This window comes from Dermacentor andersoni, chromosome 1 (genome assembly GCF_023375885.2).
Source record: "Dermacentor andersoni chromosome 1, qqDerAnde1_hic_scaffold, whole genome shotgun sequence".
NCBI lineage: Eukaryota > Metazoa > Arthropoda > Arachnida > Ixodida > Ixodidae > Dermacentor > Dermacentor andersoni.
This window is the reverse complement of record NC_092814.1, coordinates 142,622,397-142,636,116: the sequence shown is the minus strand read 5'-3', so window position 1 is coordinate 142,636,116 and position 13,720 is coordinate 142,622,397. Positions and strand designations below refer to the sequence as shown.

The following is a 13,720-nucleotide window of genomic DNA, read 5'->3' as shown; positions in this document are numbered from 1 at the left end:
ATGAAAATATGTACAGAAGTTGAAAGATGGTCGCCTGAGGAAATCTTTCTCCTTGCAGGAAAGCGGGTCACGCTACACTAGCCTAAACAGACATAGCACATCTTCATAAAATAAAAAAACATACTGCTATACACAAACATGCTGATAGAGCATATTTACTGCCGTGAGGATAATAGGCCAGCCACAGCAGTTATTCCTCTGCGCAGAAATGTAGGGCTTTCCTGTAGTGCAGAAACAATATCTTGCGAAAAATTCAAGGTGCAATATTCCCGCCCCATTGGCAGTGAAAACTCATGAGAAAGTTCTGGACTGCTGTGAGAAAAGTGCACTGTGTGTGAGATAGGTCACAGGTACCTCTTCTGCCAAATGAGGTTGTTTATTTAAAATTTTGGCATTTTGCTGCTCCTGTTGTTCCAGCTGAACCAAACATTATTAAAGCACATGCTGTCATTGACTAAAGCACGACTACCAAATGGTACAATTCTACAAGCCATAAGAAAAGCAGTACAGGAAGATAAGAGTTCATTGCCAAACCTGCTTCTGTTAATGTGTGCTTCGTCATCTGTAGTACGGCCAAAGGAAATAGAGTGGGGAGTGCCTAGTTTCTAGGTTATCTTGCATGATCCATTTCTGCCCCCTTTAGAGTAATGAGGAGACAAGTGGGAATGCTTCCACTGCTGCCAAGTAGTCTTGCATATCTTGTATTGGAAATGTTGTATGTGCTTGTGGCCTGCCGTCTCAGCTATATAAGTTTTTCAAGGAATTTAGGCAAAAGATGCGTGACATGTGTAACACAATGGAAGCAGAGCAACATAAAGAAATAGAAGAATTAAAGCAATCGAGCAATTTTATTTACGAAAAGTTCAAAGTAATGGCACACTAGCCAACCTGTGAACCTAAATATGTTTTAAAATTCTACAGACAGAACAGGGGGGGGGGGGGGGGGGATAGCATCCATTTCTTTTTAAACCTTGCCCTCAGCGCAGGCCTTTCGTAGGGTACATACACGCTTTATGAAAGATTGTTTACCTTTACACACAGCACAAAAGTATCAGCAAACTTGGAACAGCAGAGATTGATAAGCAACATGATTTTAGATAACAGTGGCTTTTTCAATCACTTTGCTGCTGCTGATTTGGCCTATTCCGGAACTTGTCCTCACAAACTTGCTCAATGCAAATACATCTCTCATGTCCTTTCACTATCAGACTTCCTTCCAACAAAAGCTCTGGAGAATGACAAAGCATTTTCGTGAACAGGATCTATTTTCCATAAACCTTGAGCAACATTAGTAAAATCACAGAACGAGCCAGAATTAATAAATTTAACAGAAATTTTGGGAGAATTGGCTGGTATGCAATGGCCATGCAATCGTTGAAAATTTATAAAGGGAAACCCTGCCTTCACAGCCTAATGTAAAAGGCTCAAGGAACAGATTACTGCTTTTGAGCAAAGGATAACAATCCTGAAGCAGTATTCAAGGAATAAAAACATAGAAATCAGAAGCCTTCCTTCTTCACAGCATGAGAATCTTCCAATCATCCTTGAAAAAGTGGTGGTGCAGTCAGTGAACCTATTAGTGAAACTGATGTTTGCCATTGCATTGTCAGAAAACATGGAGGGTGTCCAAATGTTGTTCAGTTCTGCTCACGAGCAAAGTGTGATGCGGTTGTTAAAAAAGCTTGAAAGAAATGCATGTGTTCCTCTGAGCTCAGCATCTCTGGCTGCTCTTCAGTCTTTATCAGTGAGCATCTGTGCCCTGTGCTCAAGAAACTGCTTGGACAGGCTATCCCTCGGAAGAACGAAAAACAATGGAAATATGCGTGGACAAAGGAAGGAGAAATTTTTGTGCAAAAGTATGACTCGTCTCATGTTCTGCACATCAACACTTTCGAAGACCTAAGTAAAATGGAGTAGGCACCTATTGCTTCTTTAACTAGGCGCACGTGAAGGATGGCAACAAATTGCTTTAGCCCATACGATTTGAATGAAATAGTATGTAGCTCTAAGAAAAAACCTGCATCTCTTTTTCCCCCTGTTTTATTTTTCCTATTAAATTTGCAGTTTGCACATAATAAGGGTGACAACATTGACACTGTTTTCCTGCATCACCTTTTCATTTGAAGTTATGTTTCCCGAAACATGGTATGGATGACAGGACAAAATATTTAAACTACTATTTGTGCTTAAGTTATACATCAAAAAGAGGTGGCATACTTCTAATGACTAAAATCCACATTCAATCAGAACTAGTTGAAGATTTTACCACAACTGATGACCTCGACATACTCACTATCATTTCTAAGAAGAATATTTCTACGGTACTTTCCTGGCCACGTAGCAGCTGTGTAAGTACTTTCCTCAAGTTCCTGGACAACTTCCTGTGCTGAGTTAATGAGAATGTGTATACACAGCCTCGCGTCGGGAGGAGACAAACATAATTATGCTATACATTACATCTGGTCATTGCAATCTAATAACTTCACTACAGTTGCATGCTCATTTTAACTAGTATTAAGAAACCTGCTCACTTTGAGAACAGTCCTACAGTGTTACTTGATGTATTCATCAGCAATATTGAGCCTGATGCATTAAATGCTGGAGTTATAGGTGCCACGATAAGTGATTATCTACCTATTTTTCTAATAGCACATAAGATTGTTTCCACTTAATTGAGTAAGGAAGTTGTCTTTCGTCTCTTCAAGAAGTAAATCCATAGGCTTTAGGCAAGATTCACAATCCGTTATTCCAAGTCTCATGGGAAGCAATATACAGCCAGAGCGATTCTGAAACAGCCTATGAGGAATTTGTCTATTTTCAACTTCGTTGAAACAGCCTAAGGAATTTGTCTATTTTCAACTTCGTCTACAAGAAATTCTTTATTACCAAAACGGTACGCATGAAGAGGGCTTGCAAGCCTTGGATTATGGAAAAATTGCTAAAACTAAATACAGTAGAATCTCGATGAAACAAACGTCTCGGGACTGCCCGAAAATTCGTATCACCCAAAACCCTAAAAAATCTGGAAATTAAGAGGGGACACAGAGCTATGACATGGCTGACTTGCTCAAAATTTTATATTTTCTCATTTTTTGCCCACAATCCTATGACCTTCCTTTATCTCATGGTGAAATATTTGGAAGAAATAAGGAGTGGAATTTAAGAAAATTTCACTTTTTTAGCGTGTTGTCCTCAGAATCTGGCTTCGGGAGCTGCTATCGTGCCACTGATCGCGTGGCTCTCTGTTGACGCAGTGCTGCCATCTTGATATCATCGTAAACATGCGAGATTGGAGTTACAGACAGCCACAGTGCAGCCTTTCTCCATGTAGAAACAAAAACAACAAAGCGAGCGTGAAAAGGGAAAACTTGCATCACAATTTATTACTGCAGTCACATGGCATGCAGGGAGCGCTCCTATTAGTTGACATGAATTTGAATTGCTGGTATGCTTGTTCCACAAACATTTTGGCAGCAGCAAGCTGTACATTTCATGTATTCCGAGGCTGACATTTCATGATCTGCCTGGTTATCTCGAGTTTCTGTCACTGCAGCATTCTAACTGCTGCCTGATGGTGATAAGGACACTACTGGCACAAGACAAGGGAATCTGTTTACTTTTCTTGGCAGCTGCGAAGGTACTACTTCGTACCGTTTGATATGATGGACATAAAGGTAGAGAAGTTTCAAAATGCCATTGGATGCTGAAGACGATGGATGGCACGGAATACAGAGATAAGGCTACCCATGGAAGTGAATGCCACCATTCTTACTGATGTGGCAAGACTGGGTTGCGTGCATTTGCAGGATCTTAATAAAGTTACAAGGTGTTTGAAAATGATTGGCAAATTTCATGATCATGCACAAAGCAAAAGCTTCTCTTCTTCCTTTTTCTTTTTTGAGGGGGTAGAGGGAGGGTGTGCACACGGGGCAGAAGTCGAGGCACTCCTAAGGAGTGACCTAGGTCGCTCGGGCAACAGGAGTGCGAATGGTGCATCAGCACGGCCGCTCTGCCAGCCTGACAACAGCCAGTGCTTCTCTCTACCAGTCTACCGGTGCCAGGTCGATTGTTCGTATCATCCAACGCAGCATGTAAAGCGGTTCGGAAGATTACAAATTTAGCAGATTGCAAGCTAATGGACGTGGGCTGGGACTTTAGATGTAGATTAAAATAAAAAAAATAACTTCTAAAAGGCGATTGCTTTAGTTGTATTATAAATGAAAAGCAATCATAATCTATATTTACTCAACAAAAACGAAAATATTTTTATCATAAGAGTGTTGCAAGTCAAGGCCGGCCAAGACAATTGCGTGGCCAATCCAGAAGAAGATGGTGGCCTGCGACGAAGCGGCCTTTGATCCTGCTAGAACAGAATATCAGCGAGTTCTGTTCTGATTATATTGTTAAAAGCTGTTCAACAGCTAGAATGAACTTCTGTGTAATTTTGCTATGCATGACATTTTGCATCGCTGAAACCGCTGGCGGCAAGGCTATGCACTCGACCAGCAAAGTGCGTTCCGTGAACGCACTCCGTTTGGAGTGCACTCTTCTGCGAATACACTCCGCTTGCGACGTTTAGATTTGGGAAAGCGCACTTAAAACTGAGTGCACTCTCTGTAAGTGCACTTAACTTGCCCACTTGACAGGGGTATTAACCTCTACAATACTAAAGCAGCCACACTTACTGCAGAAGACGGTATGTAAGCCATGAACGATGTAAAAATGAAAAAATCGTGGTGACGCCACTTTCAACTTTCACACCAGCTCGCTGCGACATCATGGTGTTTCATGGCATCAGCTCAGACCTAATTAATGTTTTGCCATTATGGATGAGCCACATTTTATATTCTAAAAGAGTCACAGGCATAACTTGGCAAGTTTACCGAGTCACAATAATCAAAATACAAAATATTACTTGAAATGTGTACCGGTGCTGGGCTTCTGGCGCAAGATTAAAGAAATGGAACCATGACTACAATTTTTTCCTCTAATCAATCCATTACCACAAAAATATAAAAAATAATGTTTTGATTGAAAAATGTATCAGTCAGCTGATTTAGTGTTTCTATCAAGCGCTAAGCTATCAGGTGCTTCATTGGCTGCACATTTTAACAATTTCTTTTTCTCTTTAGTAAATGGCACCTGCAGATCACAGTCTGCCTCATATTACTTAACTGCCAGTAAATTGCCTTTAATTTGTGGTGTTTTAATAAAAGTATGTTTTATTCATACACTCATCATTCTATTGTCCTTATACTGTTGTCATGCTATCATTGTCATTTTGTCATCATCATGCATTTGCTGTCATACTGTCGTCGTGATGCCATCACGGTCTTGCTGTTGTCATTCTAACTGCGACATCTGACTCTTGCCATGCGATTGTCGTCAGCCATCACCATCACACAGTCATCGTTATACCATTGTCATCATGCCGCCGTCTGTCCTTTTACCATTGTTATCATTTCAGTAATGTCATCTCATTATCGTCGTGCCACTTTTGTCATACCACATTCGTCTATCTATTAATGTTATTCCTTGTCATCCTTCAATCCTAACCATGCTATCCTAACCTAACCTGCCAGACAGTTGCTATCGTGCATCCGCTGTCACATTGTCATCCTGATATCGTTGTAGTCATGCCATCGTCTTCCTGCTTCGTAATCCTGTTAATGTAAGACCCGCACGTGAAGCATTGTGCTTGGGAGAACTGGCACTGTGAGGGGGAGTGGGAGCCACCACCACAGCGACTGCAGGTACTGCCCTTTGTATGGACCATAAGGGTGACAGAATGGGTACCAAGAGAAGGGAAGCGAAGTAGAGGACGACAGAAGACTAGGTGGTGCGACGAAATCAGGAAATTTGTGGGTGCTAGTTGGAATCGGCTGGCGCAGGGCAGGGGTAATTGGAGATCGCGGGGAGAGGCCTTCGTCCTGCAGTGAACATAAAATAGGCTCATGATGATGATAATGAATTCTGTTGTCATCATACCATTGTTGTCACGCCATCATGTCAACGTCCTCAGGTCGCCGTTGTCACGCTGTCATCATTATACCATCCTCATCTCATTGTTGTCGTGTCGTCATCGCTATACCACTTCTGTTGGTCCGACATCATTCCTTCTTTGTCACTGCGTCGGCTTCATACAGTCATCATCATATCGCTGTGCTCATGGGCGACCTTGGCAAGCGAGTGCCACAGCAAAGTCCGACGATATCGGCGCATGCCCCATATAGCCGAAGCAACGAAAGTCTCAGAATGACCACTACATATGGTAAATAAATGTGACTTCAGGAATATGGTGTGTCGCTACATTGCTCGAATGATAATCGCATTACTGCCAACAGACATTGTGAGATGAGTTCTGCCGTAATTTTTTTTCACATCAAAAAAAGCAATACAATACTTAAAACAGCTCTCTAACCTAAAAAATCATCATCATCATCAGCCTGGTTATGCCCACTGCAGGGCAAAGGCCTCTCCCATACTTCTCCAACTACCCCGGTCATGTACTAATTGTGGCCATGTTGTCCCTGCAAACTTCTTAATCTCATCCGCCCACCTAACTTTCTGCCACCCTCTGCTACGCCTTCCTTCCCTTGGAATCCATTCCGTAACTCTTAATGACCATCGGTTATCTTCCCTCCTCATTACGTGTCCTGCCCATGCCCATTTCTTTTTCTTGATTTCAACTCATCATCATCATCAGCCTGGTTACGCCCACTGCAGGGCAAAGGCCTCTCCCATACTTCTCCAACAACCCCGGTCATGCACTAATTGTGGCCATGTCATCCCTGCAAACTTCTTAATCTCATCCACCCACCTAACTTTCTGCCGCCCCCTGCTACGCTTCCCTTCCCTCGGAATCCACTCCGTAACCCTTAATGACCATCGGTTATCTTCCCTCCTCATTACATGTCCTGCCCATGCCCATTTCTTTTTCTTTATTTCAACTAAGATGTCATTAACTCGCGTTTGTTCCCTCACCCAATCTGCTCTTTTCTTATCCCTTAACGTTATACCAATCATTCTTCTTTCCATAGCTCGTTGCGTCGTCCTCAATTTAAGTAGAACCCTTTTCGTAAGCCTCCAGGTTTCTGCCCCATACGTGAGTACTGGTAAGACACAGCTGTTATAAACTTTTCTCTTGAGGGATAATGGCAACCTGCTGTTCATAATCTGAGAATGCCTGCCAAACGCACCCCAGCCCATTCTTATTCTTCTGATTATTTCAGTCTCATGATCCGGATCCGCAGTCACTACCTGTCCTAAGTAGATGTATTCCCTTACCACTTCCAGTGCCTCACTACCTATTGTAAACTGCTCTTCCCTTCTGAGACTGTTAAACATTACTTTAGTTTTCTGCAGATTAATTTTTAGACCCACCCTTCGGCTTTGCCTTTCCAGGTCAGTGAGCATGCATTGCAGTTGGTCCCCTGAGTTACTAAGCAAGGCAATATCATCAGCGAATCGCAAGTTACTAAGGTGTTCTCCATTAACTCTTATCCCCAATTCTTCCCAATCCAGGTCTCTGAATACCTCTTGTAAACACGCTGTGAATAGCATCGGAGAGATCGTATCTCCCTGCCTGACGCCTTTCTTTATTGGGATTTTGTTGCTTTCTTTATGGAGGACTACGGTGGCTGTGGAGCCGCTATAGATATCTTTCAGTATTTTTACATACGGCTTGTCTACACCACCTAAAGATATGTTTAGGTCTACACCTAAAAAATATGTTTTGGCACATGACATGAGACACACTGTAGACTGCTATACTTCTTGTGCATGTGCTAATTACGGACCTTGAATGATGAGCCACATACTGTCCAAACTATTAAAGGGGTCCTGAACCACTTCTTATCAAAATGGAGAAAGGGATTTGAAGTGAAAATAGGTTATTTCAGAAATATTTTGCCGCAACAAGTACTTCAATGCATTCAGCAGAAGCGGCGTTATTGGCAATCAAACATGGACTCCACTGTGCTCCCGTTCCTTCTTCAATGCCTTGCACTGTAAAGGCTAGGGCGCAGTGGGGGCGCTCCCACAACGCTCCACCTTCTAAATGTCATTGTGGTGCGCAGCTCAAACTTAATTTTGGATGTTAACATAGACACGACGACTTCCGCCTTTGGTGCTTGCGATGCGCCAAACATAAACCAAACATGGCTGTCCTCAGCGAGCCACAGTACACTTAGCCAATGGACTCTTGGCGGCCCTCCATAGTGGCCGCGGTACCTACGCCATTTAGCAGCTGTCAACGGGAATTACGAAATAAAGCATCCAGAAGAGAGTGAGGACAGGGCCTTCTATTGAAAAGGGAGCATTTGAAAGAAAGGTTACTTCGCGATCTACTTGCGAGCTCCATGCACCATGTATGACTGCAAAACTTGGCTGAGATGTTGACAGCAGCGCATGCTACCCGCGGACTATGTTATTTCACCAAGCATGAGGGGCGGTTTAGGGCCTCTTTAAAAGGGTCCTAACTACCCCTCAGGCTTGGTGAAAGAAATGCAATCTGCGGATAGCATAGACTGCTGTGAATATCTCAGCCAGATTTTGCAGTCGTGCACAGCATGTGGAGCTCAAGAGCAGACCGTGAAGTCACCATTCCCTCACATGCTCTTTTCAACAGAAGCCTGCTCTTCACCGATTTCTGGACACCTTATTTTGTACAGTTGAACCTTGCAATAACGAAACTGGCGGGAAGGGTGAAAAAATTCACCTTCGCAAGAATTTCGTTGTTGCGAAATGAGACAGCACAGGTAAGTAAGGCATCACAGAACGAAACTTTGCCGTCCAAATTTCGTTGGCCTACTTTGGCAAGCACTACTCGAGGATATAGAATTGCACTGCCAACAGTACAAAGTGCACCGCATGTGTCGATCAGCAGTGGCAGCATTGCCGTGGAGCAATATCCTCAGTTAATTGCTTCCGGAGATACGACAACTGTGACAAGCATGTGACACCCCCTCGAGCATAACCTGGCCAGCTGTGGGACCTGCATCTTCAGTCTACTGCTCGACCTTCTGAAGTCAGCCCCACCATATGTTAAGACACTGAGTGAGCTGCTCACCATACTGCGCTTGCATTTCAGCCCTGCACCATCCACACTAATGGAGCAGTTCCGCTTCAACAACCAGAGCCGCTGGGAAGGAGAGAACCTCGGGCAGTTCGTCACTGCGTTATGAGGGTTAGCGAGTGCCTGCACTTTCGGGGACCAGCTGGACTTGCTACTCTGGGACCGTTTTGTCTGCGGCACAAACAACCCCGCCATGCAGACACGACTCCTGGAGCTTCACGACCCCTCGCTGCATGACGACTTGAAGGTAACGCTGGCGATGGACGCTGCGGCCAAGGACGCCGGCGAGATTGCACGTGGCCAGCTCACCGTCAGCAGAAGATGTGGTCAACAAGATGGTGACAAAGGGCAGTACGTGCAGTCGCTGTGGTGGCGGTGCCCACTCCCCCTCACATTGCTAGTTCTCCCAAGCACAATGCTTCACGTGCGGGAAAACTGGGCACCTGGAACGAGTATGCCGAGGGGGAGGGGATGAACAGCGTACAGCAGCAGCAGCCTGGATCCAGCATAGGTTCAACACAAGCCTGCGGCCAGGGTAGCTGTTGCAAGGGTATGCGGCAGAGATATGCGGCAGCAGGCTCAGGTCCCTCCGCGGTCAGGCTCCACGTCATGGCTGAGGACCAGCCAAGAAGCATGACGGAGCATGACGGCTGGCATCTATGTACCTGAGGGAGCCCGGCCTCACTCACTGCCGTTCGCCCTGAAGGATGGGGTCACCCAGGAGCTGCAATGGTTGCAGCAAGAGGGCATCCTGGTGCCCGTCAAGACGTCTGAATGGGCCGCTCCTATAGTACCAGTTCTCAAGCGAGACGGCGGATCTGTGGGGATTTCAAGGGTACCATCAACCCCATCGCTACCGTCGAGAAGTACCCGCTGACCCAGATTGAAGATCTCTGGTCAGCGTTGTCTGGGGGACAGAAGTTCACGAAACTCCACTTCCGAGACACTTACCAGCAGCTGGTGCTTCAGGATGCCTCCTAGAAGTATGCCACAATACCGACACCCTTGGGGCTCTTCCAGTACACGCGCTCGTCGTTTGGCATGGCCTCTGCCCCAGCCATTTTTCAGAGGGAGATGGACACCCGATTCAGGGGCATGAGGCACGTGGAAGTGTACTTAGACGACATCCTGACTACTGGCACCGATGAAGGGAACCATCTGCAGAACCTGCACAATGTCCTGGCAGGACTGCAGGACACCGGTCTTAAGCTGAAGCTGGTGCGTTTTCCTGGACCCCAGTGTTGAGTACCTGGGACATGTCATTTCCCAGGCTGGCCTGGCTCCGGCCCCCCGCAAAGTTGATGCTGTGCTCAAGGCACCTAGGCCCCAGAACAAGAAGGAGATTCAGGGCTACCTTGGCCTCATCAACTTCTACAGGAATTTCCTGCCAAACCTGTCGGCGCATCTACAGCCACTCCATCTTCTGCTTCGATATGGCCAGCAGTGGGTCTGGAAGAAGGAGCAGGACATGGCCTTCCAGTGCAGCAAGGAACTAATCACCAAGGCTCCAGTGCTGGTACACTTCGATCCGGCCAAGCCTGTCGTCGTGACCGTAGATGCATTGCAGTATGGCATGGAAGCCGTTCTGGCGCAACGGAACAAGGATGGCCAGGACCGCCCTGTGTCGTTTGCATCTCGTCGGCTTCATGCTGCAAAGCAACGTTACAGCCAGCTGGACAAGGAAGGCCTGGCCCTCATGTTCGGGGTTGAGCGCTTTCACCAGTACCTGTGGGACCAGAAGATCAAGGCGGTCACGGACCTGACAAGGCGGTTCCCGTGCAGGCATCACCTTGAGTGGTACGCTGGGCCTTGAGGCTGGCAGCCTGCAACTACCAGCTGGTCTACCGTTCGGGAAAGGACGTGGGACCTTCTGATGCACTGAGCCGCCTGCCTCTTCCAGAAGTGCCTGCTGCTGTTCCAGAGCCTGCTGAAGTGTTCATGCTCGAGCACGTATACTGGGAGGTACTCTCCAGATTTGCAGTGTCGCAGGCGACCAGCCGAGACTCAGTCCTGTCCCAGGTGGTCAAGGCGGTGTCCCGTGGGGAGGAGTTGGTTCAGTGGGCCTATAGCCACAAGGCCACTGAGCTGAGCCTGCAGCAGGGCTGCCTACTGTGGGGTTCCAGGGTGGTGATCACACAATGTCTCTGGTCCAGGGTCCTGCAGTTGCTGCACGTAGGTCATCCTGGCATGGAAAAGACAAAGATGGTGGCCCGGTCCCACGTTAAGTGGCCAGGCTTGGACCAGGACATCGCTTACATGGTGCAGAACTGCCAAGTCTGCCAGGAGCATCAGCAGGCCTTACGTCATGTGGAAATCACCCCCTGGCCGTTCCCACAGAGACCCTGGTCCCACCTGTATGTGTATATTGGGGGGCCCTTCAAGGGCCATTACTTCCTGGTGGTGGTGAATGCCTTTTCGTAGTGGGTGGAAGTTCTACCTGTCATCACTCCATCAGCAGGCGCGATCATTGCAGCGCTGCGACAGGTCTTCACTGCCCAGGGGTTGCTGGACGTCATTGTGTCCAACAATGGTCCCGCTTTTGCCAGCACAGAGTACCTTGCCTGGCTGACGAAAAACGGAATCCGCCGGATGATAGTTCCGCCATTACACCTTGCTTCAAATGGTGCAGCCGAGCAGGTCATGCAGACCATCAAGGGCAAGTTCAAGAAGAGCCAGGCTGGGGAATTCCGGACGCAGGTTGCCCGGGTTCTGTTCCAGTACCAGACCATGCCCCACGATGTCATTGGCTGTGCCCCCAGTGAGCTCCTGCTGGGTCAGATGGTCAAGACACCCTTGGACGTGTTGCAACCTGACCTCCGGTCCACAGCGCTTCTGAAACAGCTGAAGCAGAAGCTGCCTGCTGACCGAGGGTGCTGCAGTCTTCACCAAGTCCGTCCTGGCCCACCCTGGTCCGCCAGGCAGGTTGTATCTCCTGCCAGCACCTCATCGCTGCTCGTCCGCATGCAGGATGGGACCACATGGCACCGGCATGCCGACCATGATAAGCCTCGCCTCAGGACCTGGCTTGCACCCTCGACTGCCACTTCAGAAGTCCAGCCCACAAAGGGACCAACGGCAACACCAGCCGCTGCCAGCAAAGCACCGCCCCCCTCGGAGGCGGCAAGCATTACCAGTTGTGCGGCACCCATTGGGCCAGTGTGAAGTCCAGTGCAACTCTCAAGGCCAGCCAAACAGACCCTCCGGACGGAGCGAGGCTGGCTCAGGCAGCACCTGGTGTTGCCACATCTGGCCCGTCAACACCGGTGCCCAGACGAAGTACTCGACCGCAGAGGCCGCCGGATTGTTACTCGCCTGGTTAACAGGCGCCGTCAACCTGGCTGGGACGGTGGCGGAGCCTCGACCAGGCGTGAACTTATGTTTTTTATGCATTGTGCCTGGGCATATTTTGTTTGTATTGAACAAACAAACTGGCGGTAAGGGGTGTGACAAGCATGTGACGCCCCTTCGGGCATAGTCTTCGTTGGCCTGCCAGGCTCGGTGGGCAACATTGGTTACCGCACCAAATAAACACCGACGAGCACAGCTGCTCGTGGTTAGTCATCGTTCACCACCACTACACTGAAGAGCGTCACTCTGACAGGGTGCCTCGAGCCTTCCCTCGTTCACAAAGCTGAGAGGATTGTGACAACAACTTTTGAAAGATTTTGCATAACTCGGCACTGGACGCAGAGCAACAGCACTCCACGCATGCATCAGCATTTCTTCAGTGTATGCTGCCTGTAGGTGCGTGTCCACTGCCTGATGTGCTGATGTGCACTCATTGAGCGAGACATGTTCATGTTTACCTGTGCACGCATGGCACCATGCTTGTTAATTTAGTTGAAACATGTTGGTGGGCTAGTTCGTTTGAATCCATGATAGAATGTGTGAGCGCGACTGAACGAGGATGTAGAAGAAAAAAAACACACAGAGACAGCACTGTTTCTGTGCGTGTATTTCTTTCTACATCCTCATTCAGTTGTGCTTACACATTATATCATTGTTAATTTAGTTAGTAAGTGAATGTTTACAAGTTTATACGGCTGATAAAACTACTATCCTTACTTCGTATGGCTATATACTAATTTGTTATCGCAATCGGTGCTTCACCTTTTGGGTGAAACTGTGACTTTTATTTTTTTCTGAAAGGAATTTGAAGCAGGGACACATATCACGATGTGTGCGGGTGCAGTGTGGTGCTGACAATATGACGATGACGATGACGCAGAATGCTGGTGCATGTGCACTAACAAAAATTTGTCAACGATGAAGTTGCCGCAAAGCTGCAGCATGAGGTTCATGAGAATCGGAACCAATCAGCACCCTCCAAACGAAGCGGAAGAAAAAGAAGCAGTGAGCATTTAAGGAGAAGCCGGCGATCACGGAAGATATGGCAGGAGATGGAAGGTGGCATCCAGTGTTCGCGGGTAGTGGCCACTTGAGCTCTCAGCCTGTGGTTGCAACAGGCTTCTACCTGGATGCAGGTGTTTCATCTAGTCCCTTCCGAGGCCTGCGGCTGGTGAATGCCGTAAGGGTGTCCAACCCAGGCCTGGCTGGCATCTCCAATACCTCAACCAAGCTTCTCAACAGGCTTCCTCAACAGGCTTCCTCAACAGGCTACCTCAACTGGCTTCCACCTCCACA

General features: G+C 47.3%; 1 protein-coding gene across 7 annotated transcripts in view; it reads right to left on the bottom strand.

Annotated features, from left to right (window-relative positions):
- PH4alphaEFB (prolyl 4-hydroxylase subunit alpha-1) overlaps positions 1-13,720 on the bottom strand; it is a 118,178-nt gene that overhangs the window by 70,408 nt on the left and 34,050 nt on the right. The gene's annotated exons all lie outside the window — the stretch shown is intronic.